The sequence below is a fragment of the Pogona vitticeps genome, chromosome 14, assembly GCF_051106095.1.
Source record: "Pogona vitticeps strain Pit_001003342236 chromosome 14, PviZW2.1, whole genome shotgun sequence".
NCBI classification, from domain to species: domain Eukaryota; kingdom Metazoa; phylum Chordata; class Lepidosauria; order Squamata; family Agamidae; genus Pogona; species Pogona vitticeps.
In genome coordinates this window covers 5,906,849-5,932,133 of record NC_135796.1, presented here as the reverse complement: position 1 = coordinate 5,932,133, position 25,285 = coordinate 5,906,849, and the positions used below count along the sequence as shown (strand labels likewise).

The following is a 25,285-nucleotide window of genomic DNA, read 5'->3' as shown; positions in this document are numbered from 1 at the left end:
GTCGCCCCTGTCGCCTTTGTTCTTATACAATGTGATGATGTTTGCGTCCTTCATGTCCTGTGGTACTCCACCTTCTCTCCAGCAAAGAGAAAAGAGTTCATACAGCTCAGTGGTGATGATCTCTTTACAACACTTCAAAACTTCAACGGGGATGTTGTCCTTTCCAGGTGCCTTGCCAGAGGCAAGGGAATCCAAGGCTGCTTTTATTTCTGCCAAAGTTGGTTCACTGTCCAGCTCTTCCAAGAGAGGCAGGCACTCAATGTTATTTAGTGCCTCTTCCGTTACTACATTCTCTTTAGAATATAGGTCAGAGTAGTGCTGTACCCAGCGTTCCATCTGCTGTGCTCGATCCTGGATGATCACGCCTGTAGTAGACTTCAAGGGAGCAGATTTCTTCTGTATTGGACCTAAAGCCTGCTTGATACCATCATACATTCCCTTGATGTTACCTGTGTCCGCTGCTATCTGTATCTGAGAGCAGAGCTGAAGCCAATAATCATTGGAACATCTCCTGGCAGTCTGTTGGACTTGGCTACGAGCAGCTCGAAGAGCCTGCAAGTTGCACTCACTAGGACAGGCTTTGTATGCTGCTAGAGCTCTCCTCTTATCCTCGATGGCTGGAATCAGCTCCTCTGAATGGGCTTCGAACCAGTCAGCCGTCTTTTTGGTCTTCTTGCCAAATGTGGATAAGGCAGTGTTATAAACAGCGTTCTTGAAGTGTTCCCACTTCAAGAACTACATACCTGTCCCTATTATAGGACATCATTGCTTCCGATCTCCACTGCTCCCAATTACATGTAACTGTGAAGAACTCCTTTCATTTTATAATTCTCATTCATTCTCTTCTTTGTATATTATATTCATTTCCTCTATAATCCTCTAGCACATGCCTTCTTCTCTGAAGCAGCCTGCCTATTATGACTGATTTGAAAATATTATTTTTCAGAGCTCCAGAATGCTGTCTTCTCAAGAGTCCTCTTTGTCTGGTCCATAAGGCAGACAAAACAGCACCATCCATGCACACCCAAGAAGAAAATGTCTTTAGTCAAGTCTTAGAAAAATGAGATTTTTGGAATCCAGTTCCCAAACTCCCTACAGACTTTAGCAGCTCTAGTGGCCAAAAATGGCTGGTACATTTTGAGAGCTGTAATCCAAAAAGAGTTATATCTCCAAGTATAGTCAAAGGAGTCTCAAGATTTGCAGAAGTACCAAAGAATCTCCTTGAAGGTGGGAGGTGGCACCCTCTGAAAGGCTTGGAACCACCACCACCCCATGAGGACAGACAGATCTGGGGATTTTGTTTTCTCCTACATGTATTTATTTTATTTTATAATTGTCTTTCTATCCACTTATGAAAAAAAAAACAGTTTTTTAAAGCTCTTTCCCAGAAACAAACTGGGTGGAACGCTCATCTATCTGGATCAGCCAGATGCTAGGTGGAGCTGTGACTGGCATAGAAAACAATGTGGCACCAGCTTGCCACACAGCTGTTAGAGAAGATGAAGCAGAGGCAAGGGAGGTGGGAACCCTATGTGAACACCACCGGAAGTCACATCCAAACCCAAACTTCAAAAACTAAGCCCTCCAAGCTTCACTGATCAATGCCAGTTGCTAATTCCCATCTTGTTCAGTGTGTGCATCAAAACTGAACCACGAAGTTTTCAGCTTCGTTCACTCACTGTGTTTACAAAGACGTATTTTGAACCCCTAACCACCTCTTGTAGGACAGTTAATGGGTCCTGACTCCTGACTTTTCCTGCAACATCCCATAGGTGAACTTTATGGAAAGTCATCCCCTTAGGAGAGCACATTCTAGTTGGCCTTCTGTGTAGGGAGGCTGGCTAGGTGGCTCCATCAGTCACATGAAAAAGCAGGAAAGAACAGATGCAGCATAGCACCAAATATATTGGTGATCTTCAGAATTTGGAGGACCCTAGTTTATATCTCACTTTCATCTTGTATTTATTTAGGCTTTCCAATACTTGCATCAGCCCCTCATCTGCAATTTTATACTGCCATATTATATTTGGTGGGGTTATTTTAAGGACTACTGAGGACAGTGGTGGTTACACAAGACCATGGAGCTTGACATAACAAAAAAAGATCTTAGGGTCCAAATTCTTGAGCTGCCTGAAGGCAGCCTGCTCTTCTACCGACTCTCTTAGCACTGACATAATGTTAAGATGTGAGTATCCTTTGAGGGCTTGTGCCATCTGGAGTAAGGTGGATGGAGACAAGACGTTGGCTCATATCCTGTTTGTGCAGCTACATAGCGTAAGGTTTATGACATTGTCAGCTGAAACAATAAAACATTATCAGCCCAAAGTGACTTTATTCCCTGAGGCGTTTTCATGTGTTAACATAATTCCCCCTCTTTTTTAACACATTGCTATATATTAAGTTGGACCATAAAGAAGGCTGATCGCCGAAGAATTGATGCTTTTCAACTGGAGGTGACTCTTGAGAGTCCCCTGGACTGCAAAGAGAACAAACCTATCCATTCTGAAGGAAATCAACCCTGAGTGTTCACTGGAAGGACAGATCCTGAAGCTGAAACTCCAATACTTTGGCCATCTCATGAGAAGAGAAGACTCCCTGGAAAAGACCCTGATGTTGGGAAAGGGTGAAGGCAAGAAGAGAAGGGGACGACAGAGGATGAGATGGTTGGACAGGGTCACTGAAGCGACCAATATGAATTTGACCAAACTCTGGGAGGCAGTGGAAGACAGGAGGGCCTGGCGTGCTCTGGTCCATGGAGCCACAAAGAGTTGGACACAACTTAACAACTAAACAACAACAATATATTATGCATTAGTTCTTGTTCATTGTAAATGGCCCTGGAAACCCACAGAGTGGAACCACACCAACCTGTGGAATAAACAAGTCAACGTATCTTAAGTTTACAGGGAAAGTGTTGTATGGACTAGCCATGTGTGAGAGCTGGATTCAGTTCTCTTTTCCTGCAGGGCTAGACAGTGTTACAGCCCAAGCTTCCATCCTCCCCACCTTTGTTTCATTTCTAAAGGCTAATTTGTGCTGGTTGTTGTGGGGTTTTCGGGCTCTTTTTAAAGGCTAATTTGTGCCTTTAAAAAAGGCCAGCCCCAAATACCCTTTAAATGGCCACTCACACCCTCCCTTGGGTCCTAATAGAGTAAACTGGCCATTTCACAATCACAACAAGATCCATGTTTGGGAGGATGGAGATACTTGGCGGAACGCTTACTCCCAACTAGTTCTATCCGTGTCACCCGCGCAAGCCAGGAGGTGAGGCTGAGGAGCCTGACGCCGAGGGAGGCCCGGAAGGAAAGAACTAGAAACTGGGCCTTCTCATTGGTGGCTCCTTGCATCTGGAATAACCTACCTCCAGAGATTCGCGCTGCACCCTCACTGGGTACTTTTAAGAACCAACTAAAAACGTGGATGTATAGGCAGGCCTTCCCTTCCAGTTAATTCCTGTCCTCTTTCCTTTTTTATTCTTTTTCTCTTTATTTGATTTATTTTGTATTTTTCCCATCTTGCAGAATCATTTAATTTTGTTATAAATTTTTCTTAACTTGTTATCCTCTATGTTGTAAGCCGCCTAGAGTGGTCGAAATGACTAGATAGGCGGGGTATAAATACAATCAATCAATCAATCAATCAATCAATCAATCAATCAATCAATCAATAATCAATCAATCAATATGAGTGTTAACCTCCAAGATCTGGGACAGGGCAAAAATGGGTCATGGTTCCCTCTCTTAGGGTCACTGTGATATGCTTTGATTCTTCTCTGGCTTCCCTCCCCCCCCCCAAGGCTTTTACAACAGCCATGAGGATTCACATCCCAGGATTTCTTTGGTGCCAGCATATAATGCCAGGAAGCGTTGTCCTTCTGAAAAACCAGAGGGTTTTCAATACATGTTCTGAAGGGCTTTGCCTGGGCTCATTTGTGTTCCAGCAGATGTTCTTGTCCTTCTTGCTTTCTTCTATTAGAGTCTTCTTTTTTTCCCCAAAAGGGTCTACATGGAAACAGAACAAACAAACCCAGTTCAGTGGGTAATGGAAAGAAAAGGACCCAACAATGAAAGGTTTCAAGTTTCTCAGCAGGCCTCTAGTGCAACAAAGCCGGCCAAGAGATTTGCCTGCCAACTGGCTCCTTCATGGTGATAGAGATGGAAGCCGGCCAGCCAATTGACTCAGCCTTTGCCTCTAACCTTGATGAGTCTCTCATTGTAGTGCGGCCTTCTGTAGCATGGCCCCCAATGTGAAATGTGCCCACTGGATTTGCATAGAAGCCAATTACTCATTCCTGATTCTGCCCACAAAAGATGCTTCTAGTACATGAGGTCCTTTCAAAGCTTGGATGTCATCCCTCGAAGACCAAAGTGCTTCTAAAGCAAACTCAGAGAAGGGAAGTCTGGAGATTTTCTTTTCCTTCGGAGTAGCAGAAATTCAATGTGGTATTGATGGATTAAAACTGGAGGGGGAGATGACTTATAACTAGTAACATTTTCACAGCTGGCTCACTGAACCTCAGAACTTGGAAATGTTGCTTATTTGGACTAGTAATCCCAGAATTCTCCAGCTGGTTGCTACACAAAAGTAGAATTTAGCTATCATGGTAGCTTATAGATCTGTTGATAGATCTGCCTTCCATGGATGATAAATCCAATTTAAAGAACATACCCAGGAACTCTAGGCTTTGACCTCCTGTTTTCATGGAAAAGTTGACTCAGGTTAAACAAACACCAAATGGTTCATTGGCAACATTTGATCATTCAAATGGATAGTATACCAACTATCATTTTCCATATCGTAATGGAGAGTTGCCAGGTAGGAAGGCAGCCCATCTAGGAGAAGGAAAACTCCTATTTCAAACCTCCACTGCCTCATGGCTATATCCACTGATGGAAAAGGCTTCAGGAGTAAACCTCGAGGCAAAATATGGAGCCAGAGTCCCGGAGGCAGTTCGTGTCGTTCTGCCAACTCCTGCGACGTCGCTGGAACCAATTGTATTGGCTCTTGCCTTTCCATTGGACCATTTCAGCAACGTGGAGAGGGGGGATCTGCTGCTTGGGTAGCAGCCTATCCTCCATATTATTTTACCCAGGCTTCGTGCTCTGGAGAGGACACTCATACAGAGCATGTTACCATAGTCTCTCAAGACTGAAGGATGCCTAACATAACATAAGAGAGCCTCAGTAGTCAAATACCACATTGAATTATCTGTGAGATGGGGGCCCAACCCGGACATGCACCATACAGAAGTGTCACCATGGGCAGTCTGTAAGCCCCGAGAGGCACCTAGCAGATTGTTTGTGGCCTCGATGCACCTTTGGTCAGATTCAAACAAGGTCCTGTCACAGAAATCCATAGCCAAGAGATTTACCTACAGACACATCCTTCTTGGCTTTCAAAACAAAACATTATCTTTCCTCAGTTTTAAACATGAGGAGGCTGAATGTTCTGAATGAAGTTGTGGTTTAGGATAGAACCACAGAAAGACAAAGGATTCATCAACAAACAAACCGTTGAAGTTTATTCAGCAAAAAAAAACCCAACACAAAACAGTCTAGAATGCACTCCACCAACAGCAACAAAAGGGAAATGGCATTTGCTTGTTTGCATACTCTAGTGCTTAGTCCAAAAAGATTCTTCCATGACTAGAAAGTTTAGGCAGCTCTCCAACAGACCAAGACAAGGGGCTTGGGTTAGGTTACCATAAAGGTAAAGGTTCCCCTTGACAATTGTCCAGTCGTGTCTGACTCTAGGACAGTGGTTCTTAACCTTTGTTACTCGGATGCTTTTGAACTGCAACTCCCAGAAACCCCAGTCAGGACAGCTGGTGGTGAAGGCTTCTGGGAGTTGCAGTCCAAAACTCCTGAGTAACCCAAGGTTAAGAACCAGTGCTCTAGGAGGTTGTGCTCATCCCCATTTCCAAGCCATAGACCCAGCATTTGTCCGTAGACAGTTTCCGTGGTCACGTGGCCAGCGCGACTAGACACGGAATTCCGTTTACCTTCCCACCGTGGTGGTACCTATTTATCTATTCACGTTTTCTACATGCTTTCAAACTGCTAGGTTGGCAGGAGCTGGGACAAGCGACGGGAGCTCACTCCATCACATGAATTCGGACTGCTGATCTTTCGACCTTGCAGCCCAGAGGCTTTTGCGGTTTAACCGGCAGCGCCACCATGTTCCATACCATGTATTTAAAATGGGAATGCATCCAATTTTCATACGATTTTTGGAAGGTATGTGGACAGTGGAGGTCCGGGGAGAACTCTTGTTGCTTTTCCCCAAACTGGAAGAACCACAGGGCCAAATGATTCACAGTGGGCACTGCTGATTCTCACTCCCTCCTCCCAAGGAGGGCTGGCCCCAAAAGGGTACCTTGCGTTGCTAAACGTGAAATGTCCCTCTGCTTTGATCCATCGCTGTCTCACATCTCAGGGCTGCATTTGGAGCACCTGAAGTGGGGCAGGTGGGAGAATGTCACCTATCAGAGTATGCCAGTTCCCCTAACTTGGCAGCTTCCCTAATTGTGTTGCCATCCTTCCATCTCCACTAACAAATTTGGGGCAGTTTATCCATTCTCGTCCCCCCCAAAAAGTACTAGGGTTCCTTTTCACTGCAGGCTTTCTGATCTGGTCCCAGTGCAGGAAGCTGGTGGGCATGACAAACACTAACCCATCCACTCACCTCATGTCAATCTCAAACACCGCGCTGTTGCCCATTTCCTTGTGTGCCACTGCTTTGTGTTTGCTTCCGCTCTTGCTCCTTCTCTCTGTTTCTCTCCTCCTCTTCTTTTTCACTGCCTGTGCCACCCCCACCTCCCCGAGTCAGAGAGTCTCAGGCTGTGACAAGGAGCGTTTGGAGAAAGATGAATTGAAATGACACACACACTTCAGCATGACTGCCACTGTGATGCATGGTGAGCCGTCACCAGCTTTCTGTAGTGAGCAATACAGATGAGACGCTGACCTCCCTCACAAAAGGGTCAAGGACATTGGAAAGGCACAGCAGCTGGAACAGAGAGAGAGAGAGAGAAAGGATGGAGGGAGGGTGCTCCACTCTCTTTCCAGGCATTCTCTTTCCATCCTTTATCCATCTACTTCCTCCCAACACACACACACACACACACAGAGAGAGAGAGAGAGAGAGAGAGAGACTTTGTATTGTTTTATGGGGAGGAGGCTACACACTGTTTTCAGGCAACTGGTCATTTCTGAATCAGTTCTGAATGCCTTTTCCAACTGCACTCTCCATCCTGCCTATCATGACTCAGCAAAACAGAGGCTGTGCAGTGTAATGGTTATAGCACAGGACTACGGGCAATATTTCCAGGTTCCAATTCTCACGCAGTCACCACTCTTTCAACAAACAGGTGGCCTCCACTGTCTGTTTGTCTGTCAGTCTGCGTACATGTACGATCCCATGTTTTGTTCTTATTCTATTGCATTTATATTGCTACTATATTTAAAGTAATAAGCACAATTTCACGAAAAGACGGGATACAAATTTAATAAACAAATAAATCACGGACTAGTCATTATTTATAAACCAATTCTAATTCACAAGGCTGTTGGGAGGATAACATGAATCTGCCTTTCCCATGGCAGATTTTCTTGCCTTTCAATAATGATTGTGAAGCTAATTAGAAAATTTACCACTTGCTGATGGATGTTACCCCATTCATCAGCAGATTCGACAGCACACAATATCTTATACAGATGTCTGGGTATATATTACATGCACTCTGATTTCAAGTTTAAGTTGCTGTTCTGACATTTTAGGCACATGAAATTGGAGGGCATACAACAGACACCAAAGCATCCACCACTGCCACCAGATGAATATGCTCCCAACCAGATTCTCAGGATAGCAATTCTGCTGGGAAGCATAATATTTTTCTCATTTCTTTTTAGTTGTATTTACACCATGCCTTTCCTCTGTAGATTTTAAAGCACATGGCCCTCTTCCTCCTACTTTATCCTCACATCAATGCGGTGAGGTAGGTAGATCCTACTCTGGGAGGCCGTGGAAGACAGGAGGGCCTGGCGTGCTCTGGTCCATGGGGTCATGAAGAGTCGGACACGACTTTACGACTAAACAACAACAAGGTAGATCAAGTTGGAAGAGAGAATGACTGCCCAGTGTCATCCAGGAGATTTCATGACTGAATGGGGACCGTCCAGCTTTCAGAATTCTTTTGCATACTGCTGAGACCAGCTTTCCTTGGGTGAGTTATGGTCTACACCAGCGACCATGTTCTATCCAAAGTTCCAATGCGCCTCACCTTGACCTGACAGAAAGTTGTCCCACCAGCCATGACCTGACCCTTCTAGGAAATACCACTGCTGCAACTCAATAGCATAAAGTTTGTCTGACCCACCTGATGGCTAGGTCCTCCTTCTCAATGGTAGCGTATTTCTGTTCTTGGGGTGCCAATTTTTCCTTGCCCTTTCCAGGCAAGATCAATGAACAGAACAACAATGACCACAAAGTGGGGAATGAATTGCTGGTAAGAGTTAGGTAAAGGTAAAGGTTCCCCTTGCCAATTTTTGTCCAATCATGTTTGACTCTATGGGACGTTGCTCATCCCCATTTCTGCTGTTACCTTCCCACTAAGGTGGTCCCTATTAATCTACTCGCATTTGCATGCTTTCGAACCGCTAGGTTGGTGGGAGCTGGGACAAGTGACGGGCACTCACTCCGTCACGTGGATTCGATCTAACGACTGCTTGGTCTTCTGACCCTGCAGCACAGGCTTCTGTGGTTTAGCCCACAGCGCCACCACGTCCCTTATGGTAAGAGTTAGCCAATCCCAATAACTGCTGGATCTGGGTTTTTTTATCCTGAGGACAGGGCCAAAATGTCACTATGCTTGCCTTCTCACTAACTGGACTTCCCACTTTTGACAACAACTTCTAGATACTGTACTGTACTTTAGGTTGGGCCACTTTACATTTGACCGTCAGACCTGCCTGTCAAAGTTCACCTAGTACCTGCCTAAGTTGTTGGAAGTGTGAATCCCGGGGTCTAAATATGATCATATTATCAATATAGGCTGAGGCAAAGTCCCTAAATGGTTCAAGAACTAGAAAAGGATGGCTGCTCCACGCAGGCCAAAAGGCATGTGGATAAAAGGGTATAAAACTTTAGGGCTTAAGAAGCAGTTTTCTCCTTGTCTTTTTCCCAAAGAGGAATATGCCAATAGCCCTCGGTAAGATCAAGGGATATGAGGAATTGGGCCTCCCCTAGCCTTTCTAACTCCTCATCAACCTGGGGCATGAGATAGGCATCAAATTTAGATACTTCATTAAGGCAGCAAAAATCAACACAAAACTGGAGGGTACCATTGAGTTTTGGTATGAGGACAGGTTGGCTCTGCCAGGGGCTACAAGAAGGGTGTATCACTCCCAGGCAGAGCATGCTATTCATGTTATGCCCACCTTAATTGTCAAAGGCAGGCATGCCCAGGTACACTCACAGTGCAAATTATATGTTCTACCAACAATGTCCTCCTTGGAGTGGATGCAAAAATATTCCCAAAGTCAGCTTTCAGATTCCATACTTGGGTTACTTGGATAAGGGACAGACACTTCTCTAAAGACAGAGCCCCCTGTGGATCTGTTCCACTATGACTTCCTCTGGACTCAGAGCTGCTTCCTTCACATCTCCAAAATGGGCACCCTGGTCCTTCAACTCCTTTAACAGACTATCTGGAGAAACTGGCAACAATGTTAGAAACCACATATCCCCACGGTTGGAGTGTTTAAGACTCCAATATTCTTGTAAATTATTTATTTATTTATTTATTTATTTATTTATTTATTTATTTATTTATTTATTTATTTATTTATTTATTTATTTATTTATTTAATTTATACCCCGCCTATCTAGTCAATTGTGACCACTCTAGGCGGCTTACAACATGCATTTAAAAAAAGAAACATATAACAAACCACATCACAAATAATAATTACATAAATTAAGATAGAATAAAAAAAAAAATTTTCCCCAAAGATGGCGAGAAACGGGATATATTATAACAGAAAAAGAAAGTGTTAGGTAGAAAGGGGGAAGGCCTGCCTAAACATCCATGTTTTCAGTTGTTTCTTGAAAATTAGTTCAAAGGAAGAGAAGCCCATGGGGGCCTGGGAGGGCCTCGCAAATGGCAAACATCAATCCAGTAGGAGATGCCACTGCCTAGGTTTCTAATGCACAAGTTTCCAGACCATGCCTTTAAGGGTCCAGTTGAACTGCCCTACCAAACCATTAGTCTGTGAATGGTATATAGATGTCATAGAATCATAGAATAATGAAGTTGGAAGGCCATCAAGTCCAACCTCCTGCTCAATACAAATCAAAATCTATCTGCCAGGTGGTTGTCTAAATTTGTTATAGAATCATAGAAAAGTGAAGTTGGAAGGGGCCTACAAGGCCATCCAGTCCAACCTCCTGCTCAATGCAGGAATACAATCAAAGTATATCTGCCAAGTGACTATCTAATTTTTTCTTGAATGCCTCTAGTCCCTGCCCGCCCCCAATCCAGGTCATGAATAAAAATGTTAAAGAGCACAGGGCCCTGGACTGAGCCCTGGGGTACCGCACTTTTTACTTCTACCAGTTTGAAAAGGAGCCATTAATCATCACTCTCTGAGTACAATTCTGTAGTCAATTGTGTATTCACCTGACAGCTGTTCTATCCAGCCCACAGCTAGTTATCTTGCTAATCAGAATATCATGGTAAGCGAAAATTCCCCATCTGGCCACCATTTTCGCTGCCTCAGTAAGCAAGGGCAGGGTGTGAAAACGCTGCGGGCAGCCATTTTCTGCACCCGGCAGCCATTTTGGAACCGCCGATCAGCTGTTTTCTAAACATCGCAATGCGAAGATCAGTAAGCGAAACACTTACCGATCATCGCAATGCAATGTTTTGCCACCTAAAACATCGCAATGCGATCGCATTAGCGATCGCAAAAAACATGTCGCTATGCGGATTCGTCGTTAAATGGTGTGCTCATTAAGTGAGGCACCACTGTACTGGCATGTTTCTGAAAAAAGGGACCAAGTTTTCCAGACTTTCCCAGTCCTGCCCCAGAAGGACCCACTTAGCAAGGGTGGGAACAATCCTCACCCTTACCATGTTCACTTAACTGGTAACACAAGACTTAACATCCCATGCACACACCTAATTAATAAAACTGGTCACCTTTAGTACAACGATTTAGGAACATGGAATCCCTGGTACCTCGGGGTCTTACAATTCCTGACAATATGCTAGAGGAAATGGAGAAGGGTTCAGATGAAGACTATGAAAGTAATGCACTGGATGGAGCTATCTGGTAAGATTATTTTCTATAGCTATAGTTATAGGGTATGTTTGGGGCCATGTCTTGTAAATTCTTACTAAAGTGTTGCTTAATTCCCAACCAACAGGAAAATGTTTGGGGTGATAATGATGATGAGAAACCACAGGGGTAGGAATTCACAGACTGTAAATTTTTCATGCATTTCATGTGCTTCAACCAATCCTGAGGATTATTCTAATGTTTCCCCACTCCACCCATCCGCACATGCATGCAAGTGTGCCCCATCCGCGAGTGCACCCCGCCCGCCCATGAGTGTGGGGGTGCCCCATTCCCCCCCAACTGGTCCATGATTTAGAAAAGGTTGGGGGCCACTGCTCCAGAGAACAGACCTCTGTTTGAAGATAAGATTGGATCATAATCCTATTGCCCACTAGCACAAGCAATAGATGGAGATTTACGGGTCAACAGTAATCAATATGCTAAGTAATATGCAAAAATATAGATACACATTCAGCTATAGTGAGTATTTTTAAACTTGCATCCTTACATAATAATTAACATATGCAAAAATTTATCAAGTTCAGTGTCTTTTTTTATTCTCTTTTTTGATGATGGGCAGTCGGCTGCCTTGGTAATACCTAAGAAAGAGCTGGTGCCCTAAAATGCTACTTGAAATCCACTGATTCCATGAAATTGTTTCAATAACCCTCATTCCCCTACCCCACAATAAACCTATGTATATGTATATGGAGTGGAAATAAATAAATTCACCCCTTATTTATCAATGGACTCCATAAGTACAAAATGAGAGTTGTGGTCTCAAATTGTATGGTGCACACCCAGGGCTGAAATTCCTCCTCTGTTAACTCTCTCAACTATATCTAATAAGGAAAGAAGTTATCTTCTAATACTCTATAGTGCTAAATAAATAAGTAGCACTACTTCTAATAATGGCAGCCACAGCATTGGAAGTAGAGATAGTATAGCCCAAGGAGAAGCCATGCTCCACACCAAACTTTAGCTATGGCTTCATCACCATGACAACCAGTAGCAGGCCGTCGGTTGAGAGGACGCACTGAGTGGGTGCTCATGTCTTATGCAAAAGCCTGCCATGGGTGCCATTTGCAGACAATTTGTTTCTGCCAAGGCAGAAAGAATGGAGCTGTGGAAACCCTTGACAGGCCCTGTCAGTCTCCTTCACATCTTATCAGATGGGGAAAGCCCCCCAAAAAGGCAGCGAAGCAAATAATTAATCTTGGTCAAAAATAGAAAAGATCATGGGGGGGAAAAGTGGGTGCTGAGATCCAGGGATGACAGAGGACAGGAGGACAGAAGAAGGGTGGATTTTCCAGAAAGAGAATTATTATATATTAATATTTTTTTGCATGTGCTTGGAAATATCTCAGCATTTATTTATTTTTTTATTTGCCTGCTGTGCATAGGACTATCCATTTCTTCTACTAGAGAGGAGGTTGTTCTGTTTTTCCTGGCCTACAAATACCATAATCCTCCATTCTGGGAGTTCTACCTATCTTACAGATGCCTCAAAAATATCAGAACATGGTGCACCGGGAATAAAGGCTCAACTGGAAGACTTTGAGACTAGTTTGAGTCATGTGAGATTGGCATACAAACTGGAGGATCGGGAAGGAACAACTGAGTTCTGGCATGTGATAACCATTAGGGATGGGTTTTTTTTTTTTTTTTTTTTTTTTTTTTTTTTTTTTTTGGTGCCTCAAATTACCATAACTCTCTATTCTGAGAGTTCTACTATCTTACAGACGTTTTAGGAACACCTGAATGTCATGCACCTGAGACAAAGTCATACATTGGAAAGCTTTTAGGCTTAGCTCGGCCTAGCTCCACCCAAGCTTCCTGCTCAGAAAGAAAGCTCCCAGCGAGGAACAGGAAGCTTGGGTGGAGCAAGGCCGAGCTAAGCGTCAAAGCCTTCCACCCCAGGCCTTTCTCCTAGATGAGTCGCATGTAGGCATTTATGAGGTGTCTGTAAATTATGTAGAACTCCTAGAACAGAGAATTGTAATATTTGTAATCCAGGAAATCAAGATATCTATCCCTGTCTTCTACCATCCACATTCTGTTAGTAGTAAGTAAAGCTACCTGCTAACAACAGGATCAGAGATTTCTCATACAGAGTGATCACACAAAAGTGTGTCCTGAGCTGATGCAAACATCCCTATACAGTACTATACCCTGGCATTTAAACTGCTGCTGCAGTTCACAGAGGAATGTTTAATGATCCAGGGAAGTATGTTTCAACACATACCCAGCCCCTGAGTGGGTGCCAGTGGGCAGGTGTGCAGGCATCTGTCCAGGTGGGTGTGCATCTGGGTCTGCATGTGACGGGGGTGCAGGGGTATGTGTGGGGTGCATACACGCATGCACATGTTCCTGTTCCTTCGACCCTCAAAGATGTTTAAAATATCCATTGTGGCCCTCACAGTCAAAAGTTTGGAGACCTCTGAATTAGAACAACCAGCTGAGGCTGATCACCAGTTGCACCCCTACCTGGGCGGGAGTGCCCTGACAACATTGGTGCATGTGCTGGTGATCTCAGGGCTGAACTACTGCAACACTCTCTACATGGAGCTTCCCTTGAAGCTAACCCAGAAACTTCAGCAAGTGCTGAATGTGGTGGCCAGGCTGGTGTTGGATGTGAATAAGTTCAGTCCCTTTTCCCTGATCCTGGCCTGACTGCACTGGCTACCTGTGTTGTGCCAGACCAGATTCGGAGTGTTGGTTCTTACCTAGAGACCTTCCAGAATTTAAGACCTTGCTACTTGTTGGAGCATCTTTCCCTGAAAACATCCACCCACACCACCTTGATATTCTCAGGTAGAGATGGGGTGTTCATATATGAATTCCCCTGCACAGCTGAAGTTAACAAGGGTCTGGCCCCTGGGGCCAAGACTGTCCACTCACATGTCCACTGCTGGTGCTGGTCCCAATCTTCCTTCCAATCGTTCCAGAGTGCCTGACCGGCTAGCCACTTGTCAGCCTTGTAGGGAGACTCGTCTTCCCTCCTTCTGCCCTGGAGTGGCTAACCAACCGGGTGCTCCAGAGTGATTGGAAGGATGATTGGGACCACCGGCAGTGGCAGACATGTGAGTGAATGGTCCGGCCCCCTGGAATACTCCAGCTGTGTGTGAGTATTCATATTTGAATACGAATACAGTGGTGCCTCGCTAGACGATGTAATCTGTTCCACTGAAATCGCTGTTTAGCAAAATCATTGTCTAGCAAAAAGCATTTCCCCATTGGAATGCATTGAAACCTGTTTAATGCGTTCCAATGGGGAAGAATCGTCGTTGTCTAGCGAAGATTGGCCATAGGAAAGCGGCTTTGTGAACCGCCGATCAGCTGTTTAAATCGCTGTCTTGCGAAGCTTAGGTCCCGAAAATATCTGTTTTGCAAGTGTGGAGGGAGCTGTCAAAATTGTCATCTAGCGAAAATCAGTTTGCAAAGCAGGGACCAAACATTGTCCAGAGAAATTCCCCCATAGGAATCACTGTTTTGCGAATCACTATAAAGATTGCAAAAAGTCAATGTCTAGTGAAAAAACTGTCATGCAGGGTAACTGTCTAGTGAGGCACCACTGTACCCCTATCTCTACTTTCAGGCCATGCACCTCCTGATTGTGACACTAAGGGAGACCAAGAAGTCATCTACAGTACTAGAAACAGGGCCTTTTGAATAGTGGCCCCATCAGTTTGGAATGTTCTTCCAGTGGAGCTGCGCCCGGAATCCTTCCTCGCAGTCTTTAAGAGGATGCTCGAAACAAGGCTGTTTGCCAAAGCTTTTGAGAGCATCCTCTCTTAGTCTTTTATAGACTGATCATTTTGATTATTCTCACTTGCCATTGTTTTTTTTGTTTTGTTTTGTTTTGGGGGCAGGGTTAGATGATGGTTTTGTATTTATGTATATGTGTGATTTATTTTTAAGATATTATTTGTGATTTATTTTATGTTTATGTTACTTTAGATGTAAACCATGCAGAATAGTGCCCAGCATTAATGAGCACAGTATACAAGTGAAATAAATAAATAAATAAATAAATAAATAAATAAATAAATAAATAAATACATACATACATACATACATACATACATACATACATACATACATACATACATACATACATACATACATACATACATACATACATACATACATACATACATACATAATGGACTAAGAAATGAATAAAAATGGTAAATGTAGAGATTACATAAAATTTGAAGATATGGTAGTACAAAAGGAAAAACAAAATACTATGTGGATGAGGTGGATAATGAGTAAAGTGTATACAAGATATCAATAGAAATGGGAAATCAATATGATGCTCTTATACCATGTTTCCCTGAAAATAAGACAGGGTCTTATAGTAATTTTTGCTTCAAAAATTAGGGCTTATTTTCAGGGGATGCTTTATTTTTTTCATGTAAAACAATCTACATTGATTCAAAGACAGTCATGTCATCATCTTCTTCTGGTTGCTGCACAAGGGTGGAGGGCAGGGTTTCACTTAACTGGGGCTTATTTTTGGGGTAGGGCTTATATTACAAGCATCCTAAAAATCCTACTAGGGCTTATTTTCAGGTGAGGTCTTATTTTCAGGAAAGCAGGGTAGTATCATGAGAAAGATTTCAGAAGGAATATAAGTAACGTCAAATGGAAAAATATATGGGACAAAAATATTAAATAGCATGTTGATAAGAATAAAGGATTTTTTTAATAAATTGGTATAAATATGGTACTTAACATTGGTCAAACTGAATTATATGGATAATAAATATTCTAATATATGTTGGAAGTGAGCCCAGGAAGTACTTATGACCACATGTGGTGGGAATGTGAAAATATAATGAATTTTTGGAAAGTATTTTTAATGAAATGAATGAAATACTGAAGTTAAATGTGGAAGTAACCCTAGGCTAGCTCTATTATCAATATTTGATAATGAACAATGGGGATAGATGGTTAAAGAATTAATAACACATTTATTAGCAGCTGCAGGATTAATTATAGCAAAGAAATGGAAAGTAAAATATGAATTTCAATTAAGTGGCTGGTATAAAGAAATTTGGATTCCAGCTATTAATGATAAACTAACTTGTGATATCAAGATGAAAAGGGGGCTAATAAGTAAGAATAATTTTAATAAGAATCGAGGACCTTTTATTAAGTATGTACTAATAAAAGAGAAGGGTTTTGTACCTTCACAAGATGTATTTCAGTTTTGGAAGGGGAATGGATCTTCCTAAATGATCCTGATTATATAATATATCTCCAATGGTACTCGTGGAGGGGCGCACTGTTTTTGTTAATGTATAGGGGTTTTTTGGGGGGGGTTATCTGTTAAGTTTTCTTTTTACTTTATTTTGTATTTTTTGTATCGTATTATAATGTATTTCTTTAGTATTTTTTCTTTGACTTAAATAAAAAAGTTTTTTAAAAAAAAAAAGATGGTAGATATGCTTTGATTTGGATTCAGCTTATTTTGTCTTGCTTTCAGCTTCTAGGATTGCCGATATTGGTCATTCAGGGCTGTTATTGAGCATTGAATCATAGAAACATGGAGTTGAAAGGGGCCTAGAAAGCCATTGAGTCCAGCCCCCCTGCTCTATTATCTTATAATGACTCTGAAGTGACTAGTCATTGTTTTCATTCAGTCCTATTAAAATATCGGGGGGGGGGGAGCCCTCTAGCAATTTCAATTCTTGCAGCCCTTACAAGGATCATCGCCATAAGGAAAACTGAACAGGATGCTGGCAAGAAGAGCCGCTGTTCCTAGCATGGACGGGCATGGCGTCCCTGGCTGCCGTAATGGTGGCAACCCTAATTATAACATGACTGAATACATAGGAATTCAAAGCTAATCTTTGAAATGTGACGTGTTCAACATTACAGGCAGAATAGCAAAATTTGTTAGTATCAGTTCCCCTGCATATGATTTCTTTGAAGAGATCTCAATTTTTTCAATGCTTAATATAAAGACATTTCTAATAATCAATTCTCATCAATATAAATGGAAACTAAATTGTGATTCTTCCCTGGTGTTAAACCCATTCATTTCTCAGGCCATTACATCCACTCACAGGAATCCATTGATGATTCTAGGTCAAGGCTGGCAAAGTGCATCTCTCCAGATGTTTTGGGGCTGCAACTCTTAGGAGTCATTATAGCCAGCAGAGACGGTGCTGAGAAATAATGGGAATTGCAATCCTACAGTGTCTGGAAGGCTTCATTCGGTCCAGCTCTGATCTATATTCAGCCAGGTTAATTTAAGATGCCTCTTTACTAGTCTTGCAGGATGGTGCTTGATAAAGAAAAGGGAACACAATTTATACTTCTTCAGTGGTTTTTATATTTGTACAGTGGACCCTCTACTTATGGAATTAATCTGTATTGGAACAGTGGCTGCAGGTCAAAAAGTCTGTAGGTCGAGTCTCCATTGACCTACAATGCATTGAAAACCGATTAATCCGTAACTGGCCATTTTTGTTCCGTTTTTGTTCCATTTTGGTTTTTTCCTGGTCTGTAGGTCGATTCTCCGGCTGCAAGTCGAACCTAAATTTTGTGGCCAGAGAAGTCTGTAACTTGAAAACTCTGTAAGTCGAGCCATCCGTAAGTCGAGGGTCCACTGTATTGGTAACAGTGCTGGCAACACAGTACAGCAGAAAACTGCAATCTAAAAAAGTGTGCAGTCTTAAATTATTTTGTTGGAGGAGCTGATCTGAGCTCAGAAAAGGAAGCGTGTGAATTGGCTTGCTTTGTATAAATGAAGTGAACGCTCTATGCCTAGTTCCACTTAAGCTTCCTGTTTCTGCCCCAGGGCTGGGTAGAAGCTTTCTTTCCAAACAGGAAGCTAGGCCTAGCTAAGCCTCAGATCCTTCCAGGCCTTTTCTCCCAGGTGAGACACATTCAGATAGAACTTCCAGAATGGGAATTATGGGATATGAAGTCCAAGAAAACCCCAAACCCCATTCTCTAACACAGTGGTTCTTAACCTTTGTTACTCGGATGCTTTTGAACTGCAACTCCCAGAAACCCCAGTCAGGACAGCTGGTGGTGAAGGCTTCTGGGAGTTGCAGTCCAAAACTCCTGAGTAACCCAAGGTTAAGAACCAGTGCTCTAACATTATCCTACTGGTGCTCAGTTACATGTGGTTTTAGCATGCAATTATGTTCATGGATTTTAATGGCACATTTCCGGAACCCGGACTATTTCAGGATGCAAAGGTCAACACCAGCGCCATGACTTGAGCTTGGGAACAAAGTGGTTACTGATGCAAACCAAGCAAAATAGGAATAAGATGTCCTCAGCACATGGCCCCAGCCAGTTACCCAGCTGCAGCATTTTGCATCAAGAGACCTTTCGCTCCCTTCCAAGGACAGCTCTCTGTTGAGCCCATTATAGTAAGGCTGGAGGTCGTGGCTAATAGTCAGTCCATGCCTTTGGTATAATTCTTTTTCAAATCCATCTAAGCTTATTGCTCCTGATGGCTGTGACATTCCATAAGGTGCAGTTGGCTGGCCACCTGCACTCATCCTGCTTGGACTAGCAACACACCGTACAGCGGGATAAGTGCTGTCCCTTTTGTGGCTTGCGGGCGTCAGGTGTTCTGAATCCCACTGATTCGAAGCACCTGTCACTCACAAAAGCTTCCATCTGGAGGAGCCCCAAGAGGGGAAGGCAATGCACAGTCGGCTGCTCGGCCCAATTTGAAATGTGGAAGGAGGGGGTGGGATTCCTTCCTCCCTTGCCCAGCCAAGTTCATACAAATAACAGCTGTGGTCATTGGGGGGGGGGGAATCTCTTCCTGGCCTGAACCACTTTGCTCTGAATTGGGAGATCACATGGTGCAGTTCACAATTTGGAAAAGTTGCTTTTTAGAACTACAACTTATAGAACCCCCCAAACCAGCATGGCTAATGGAAGTGGCAATCCTAAAAAGAAAAAAAACAAACTCTTTCCCATTCAGTAGATAAAGCTTTAACTTTCTTTCTTTCTTTCTTTCTTCCTTCCTTCCTTCCTTCCTTCCTTCCTTCAACATGTAACTTAGTTACTTAGTGTTTTATTTACAGTAGCCATATGTCTTAGCAAGATGTATATCAAATTTACAAAGACACGTAAAATCAACATATCGAAATCAATAAGTGCATAAACATCAGTTATATGCCAAAATTTAACAAGGAGATCTATAAAACATTACTATTTATAATCATATTTGACCTAATTTTAATTACTGCTGCTAAAAAAAAATAGCTGACTGTACTGTGAGCTGTTTATCTTGGTCTGCCTAGAAGAAAAGATATACTGTACAGAAATCAGATCTTAACTAACAAGGGGTAAATTAGCTCTTCGTTAATATAACTTTCAACTTATATTATTTCAACTTATAGGCACTCTCTGGACGGTTTAAGACATGATAAATTAAAATATATGTGTCTATAGCAGACCTGGGCAAAGTGCGGCCCGAGGGCCACATACAGCCCACGAGTTGCTCTTGTCCAGCCCGCCGGACATCAAAACCATTTATAGCTTTTTGTCTAAAGTTGATCAGTTGCTTATCTTTAACATACCGTAAAAAACCTCTTTAGTATTTGTGAACATTAACAAGTTTAAAATAAAAAAACAATCATAACATCACTGTTTCATTTTGTTTTTAAATAAAGTTGGTTTGGCCCCCAAACACAGTTCAAATTTTTCATGTGCCCCCCCCATAGAAATTAATTGCCCACACCTGGTCTATATGCTGGTGCCAACCAAACCGTTTTTCCTTTTAGTCTCATTTTTAAAAAAATGAGATTTTTTTCCATTCTATGTGTGAAGAAATTTGTAGATAGAGATACATTCTTTTTTTTAAGTAACAAAGGGAACAAACATTGTGCCCATCTGTACGTACTGGCCAAATTTGAAAAGGACATTGATTTCTGGTGGAAACTGTAATGCAACCTTTAAAAAAAATGCCTGGATATGCAAGGATTTGAAGCCAGATTGGAAAAGGTAAACAGTCCAAACTGCTGGACATTTGAATATATCCAGTTCACTTGCCCCTTCATTTCTAAAATTTCAGGTTCATTCTGTCCTAGTTATGAGAAACTTGGTAAGTTGTGATTTTTTTTAAAGAATGATGAAATGTTCACTGTTTCTCTTTATGAGCTTTGATGGGCAGCAACATATATTGGCCACAGCTTTCAGCTCCGATGTGCGGCATTCAAAGTAAAAATGGACCAACATCTCTCAGATCTGCTTTGATTCGGATTCCTGCATTGAGTGGGGGGTTGGACTTGATGGCCTTAGAGACCCCTCCCAATTCAGTTATTCTGTGATTCTAAGAAATCCATTTTTAAGTTTTCTTTCAACCATGAAATTCATGGGTGACTCACTGAGATATATATTATCTGAGCCTGAACTACGTGCATGTCTGCTTTAAGCTCATTGAGGGAAAGACAGGAAATGAATGTAGGTAACTAAAAATAATTGCCCTCCACTGGCCACACTAGTAAGAAGAAGCCTAGACCAGGCAAGAAAAAGCTTGACATGCTAGCTTTGTTATCTATCTATCTATCTATCTATCTATCTATCTATCTATCTATCTATCTATCTATCTATCTATCTATCTATCTATCTATCTATCTATCTATCTATCTATCTATCTATTTTCTTACTTACTTACTTACTTACTTACTTACTTACTTACTTACTTACTTACTTACTTACTTACTTATTTATTTATTTATTTATTTATTTATTTATTCTTTTTCTACCCTGCCTATCTGGTCATTTGGACCACTCTAGGCAGCTTACAACACAAAATACATGAACAGATATAAGAAAAGGAATTTTTACACAATTAGACAATTCTAGACAATTCTTAGCGATAGACCATTAGACCATTGTTAGCGATACACTGCACTTGTAACAGCAATATCCTATTACAAATGCTAACCCAAATATATCTTTCTGATAGGAAAATGTTAATGATTGGATGGTGTTTCTAAAATGCTTCTAAAAGTAATTAGTTACATTTGTTGGCTTTAATGAAGGTGGCCCTCCATGACTGGACAGTGCCGTCTGCACTGGGAACTCAGGGGGGGAGGGTTCAAGGCAAAAAAAAGGAACTTTTCCACGCTCTGGTGCTTCATCCCCCACTCTCCTGTTGAAGCCCAGCTGCTAAGGAGAAGATTTCAGGATGAAAGGATGTTGACTGCCATCATATGGTCCTGGTCTGTCTCCTTCACTGGTGGTTTGAAAACTGCGGGTGCCGCCTATCAGGGATGGTTTAGCTGTGCTTTACCTGGATTGATGGAGGGTTAAACGACATCAGTGTTGGGATTCCATCCAACATTGTAAACTGCCCGGAGAGTGCTTGTAGCACTATGGGGCGGTATATAAGTCCAAAAATAAATAAAATAAAATAAATAAACATTACAGTTCTGTGATTTTAAAGGAATAAACTAGGTGTGGTAAGAAAAAATAAATAAAACAAGTTGTTGTTGTGGGTTTTTCGGGCTCTTTGACCATGTTCTAAAGGTTGTTCTTCCTAACATTTCACCAGCCTCTGTAGCTGGCATCTTCAGAGGACAGCACTCTGTGCTCTGGTCTGTCCTCTGAAGATGCCGGCCACAGAGATCAACCTTCAAAACGTGGCCAAAGAGCCCGAAAAACCCACCACAACCAACAGATCCTGGCCGTGAAAGCAAATAAAACAAGGTTTGGGGAAAGAGGGGGGCAAGAACTGTAGCTTAGAAACAGACCAAAGTTTGACCTAGCCGGTGTAAGCTTAAACCTTCTCTAGCTATGCTAGGTCACTAATAGAGATGGACATGAACTAGAAAACCAGCTTGATGGCTTGTGATTCAATCACAAATCCCCCCCCCCCAGAAATACAAACCTGTTTGCAGTTCATTTTTTTGGGGGGGGGGATTCATGCTGGATTGAGGGGACTGCCTCGTCCTGCTACCCAGTCTTGCCACGTCTGCATCTTCTGCCACTGCCACAGGCCACTGGTGCCATCTTCAGCTCTGAGGAGATAGGGGTGGCAGGACCAGGTCAGTGGAGGTGAGGAGGGGCATTGTGAAGGAGGCGGGCAGGCCATCCCGTTCTGTCAATGCAAAAAAAATTTAAAAAGCACCAAGAGGTTTGCTTCGGCAAAACAGGATTGCCACGCCGGATCACAGACCAAACCCCAAACCAACTTGATCTCTAGTTGCTCACAACAGCTGTAAATAATTATCATTGAAAAATAACTTTCTCAATTCTGAGACTATCCTATTTCATTCATTCATTCTTCCATTCAATGTGTGTGCTACACCATAGTAGTGGTATACCGCACAGAACTCTCTGGGCCGTTCACAACACATTAAAATCACATATACTAAAAGAAACAAAATCCCATACAATAAATACCATTAAATGTATAAAACCCTGTCTCTAAGCTGAGAGCTATCTTTATAAATAGGAAACGAAAACAGATTTGAACATCTCAGGTAGTAAAGTATTAATATTAGGCAGCTTTAAATAATATTGTTTTTATTGATTTATTTAAAAAAAACAGAGAGGGAAGGTGCCTGGCGAACTTCTGTTGGGAGCTTGTTTCAAGGGGAAAGGGGCACAACAAAAAAGGCATTGTTCCTCCTGTTACCTCTTTTGGCATTCTTAAATTTCATTTTTCATTCTACCATTTTTCAAAGTATGTAAATAATACATCAGACTGTCGTGTTAAGGGTCATAACGCCAGAAAGCCAGAGTCCAGAATTATCCATTACCAATTCCACACCACTAACATGCTATTGCTAACAACATCCCATAGAAGAAAGCAAAGTCTTCTAAAAACAAACAAGCAAACGTTTGTAGCCTGAAGGAATAAATGTTTGAAAGAGGAGTCTACCTTATACTGAGTTAGACTTTGGCCTACTTTTCTATCATGTGTTTTAAAATTTGTGTTTTAACTGCTGCTATTTTTTTACATTGTTTAGATTTAATTGTATTTTAACATTTCCATTTATTGTGATTTTAAACATATGTATTCTTTAGCTGTCTTGCCTTTGTTCAGGGGGAGAAAGTTGGGGTAAAAATAAGGTTTGAAATGTTACTTACATTTTTGAGGGGTTATTGCAGGGGGAGGTGGTTAAGCAGCTTTTTCAAACTGGACCAAGACTTTGTCAGACTCCCTGAACATCAGTCTTCAGACTGAAGGGTGTGACCACATAGGAAACCGGATCTCATGGAGTGGTCCAGTGTAGTCTACTGCAGTGGTCCCCAACCTTGGGCCTCCAGATGTTACTGAACTACAACTCCCAGAAGCCTTCACCACCACCTCTGATGGCCAGGATTTCTGGGAGTTGAAGTCCAAGAACATCTGGAGGCCCGAGGTTGGTCTACTGTATTTTCTGGCAATCACAGAGTGAATGTGGAACTGTGTTCCAGCCCTACTCCAACCTATACACAATCTGGACTTTTTGGGGCTACCATTTTGTGGAAACAGGCTGGAGCAATCCCCCAACTAATGTAGAAGGGTCACCCTAAGAACAGTCACTTCCTGCAAAGCAGCCCTTTCTGTCATCATCAAACATGTACCTTTTCCACTGTCTGATTGCACCCGGAGCGGCTGCTTCACGTCTATTACACTGGAGTTGATAAGGCATACAGATGTTCAGTGGTGATGAAGGTGAAGATGGCTTTTGGTCATGAAGAAGTTGTTTTATTATGATTTGGGCCATTTGATTTAAGTGTGGAAACCAAGAACTTCCTGAACTCTGTATACACTGCTTTACACAACAATTGCATTAAGTCCTTAATAGACAGATACACATAACCTGTCTCATGCTTTCTCTATTTCTCCAACTGCATGTTTTCTTTCCAACTACATGCTGAAAAAGAAAACAACTGCTGGATCACTGTATGTACATTTCTCTCTAAAGCAGTTGCTTATAGTACAGCTCCTTCCCTGTAAGTCCTGCACAGGGTTTTAAAGGAGCAGGGTTTGATCCAGACCCAGAAAACAGAGAGGGGAAGGGTTGTTGTAAAGGCAAGAACAAGAAGCCACCTATCTCTTGGCTGCCTCCTAAGTATTGACCCTCACCTATGGAGATATTTCTTCTCCTGCAAAATTTTCCAAAGGAATTTTATTTCCCATAGAATAAGAATGGCTGAGATTTTCACAGGAGACTTCTTGGCACAGTGCTCTTCACTGGGGGGGGAGCATTCACAGATTATAACCTGCTTCCCCAGATTTCATGGAGTACAGCAGTGGTCCCCAACCTTGGGCCTCCAGATGTTCTTGGACTGCAGCTCCCAGAAGCCTTCACCACCACCTGTGCTGGCCAAAATTTCTGGGAGTTGAAGTCCAAGAACATCTGGAGGCCCAAGGTTGGGGATCACTGGAGTACAGGATTACTAAGAAGCAGACAGGATATGCAAGCGAGCAGCAGCAACAAAGCGGAAGACACTACGACATTCCTCCTTTCCGTCTGCCCTCCCAGGGTGAGTGCCATAGGGCAGGGTTCGCTTCTCATCCAGAGTATGCAGGTATGTAGCGGTGACCAGGTGGAACAGTCTGGCAATGGAGAGCTCAGGCAGCAGAGAGGGTGTGGTGGCTCTAACCGTGGGAGCTACCAGCCCATTTTGGCTGTAGGCCATTCCATCGCTGGTTAAACAGATCCATGAAACAGAATTATCCAAAGATGATATGGACAGAAAAGAAGGCTAAGGGTATTCCTTGGACCATAATAACTGCAGAGGTGTAAGTTAAGGGTCTAGGAGGGCTTCATGGACAGAAATTCATACCTTCAGAAATTTTTGAGCCTATCCTTGAGGAAGAAGACGCTTCCCATCCTCTGATTCTAATCTGTGCTTTCACCTGAGGGAATCCACCATCTTTCTACCCGCCATATTTTGCATCCCATCTGTGGATCTGTCCAAGAATCCTGGCCCACCACAGTAGAAATGACAAAAAATGT

General features: G+C 42.5%; 1 long non-coding RNA gene across 1 annotated transcript in view; it reads right to left on the bottom strand.

The window, feature by feature from the left end:
• The window catches only part of LOC144584742 (uncharacterized), a 351,778-nt gene extending 332,409 nt beyond the window's left edge, over positions 1-19,369 (bottom strand). The window contains exon 1 of the long non-coding RNA XR_013539174.1: positions 19,319-19,369. This is a non-coding gene — a long non-coding RNA (uncharacterized LOC144584742). The remainder of the gene's footprint in view (positions 1-19,318) is intronic.
• Positions 19,370-25,285: the final 5,916 nt, after the last annotated feature.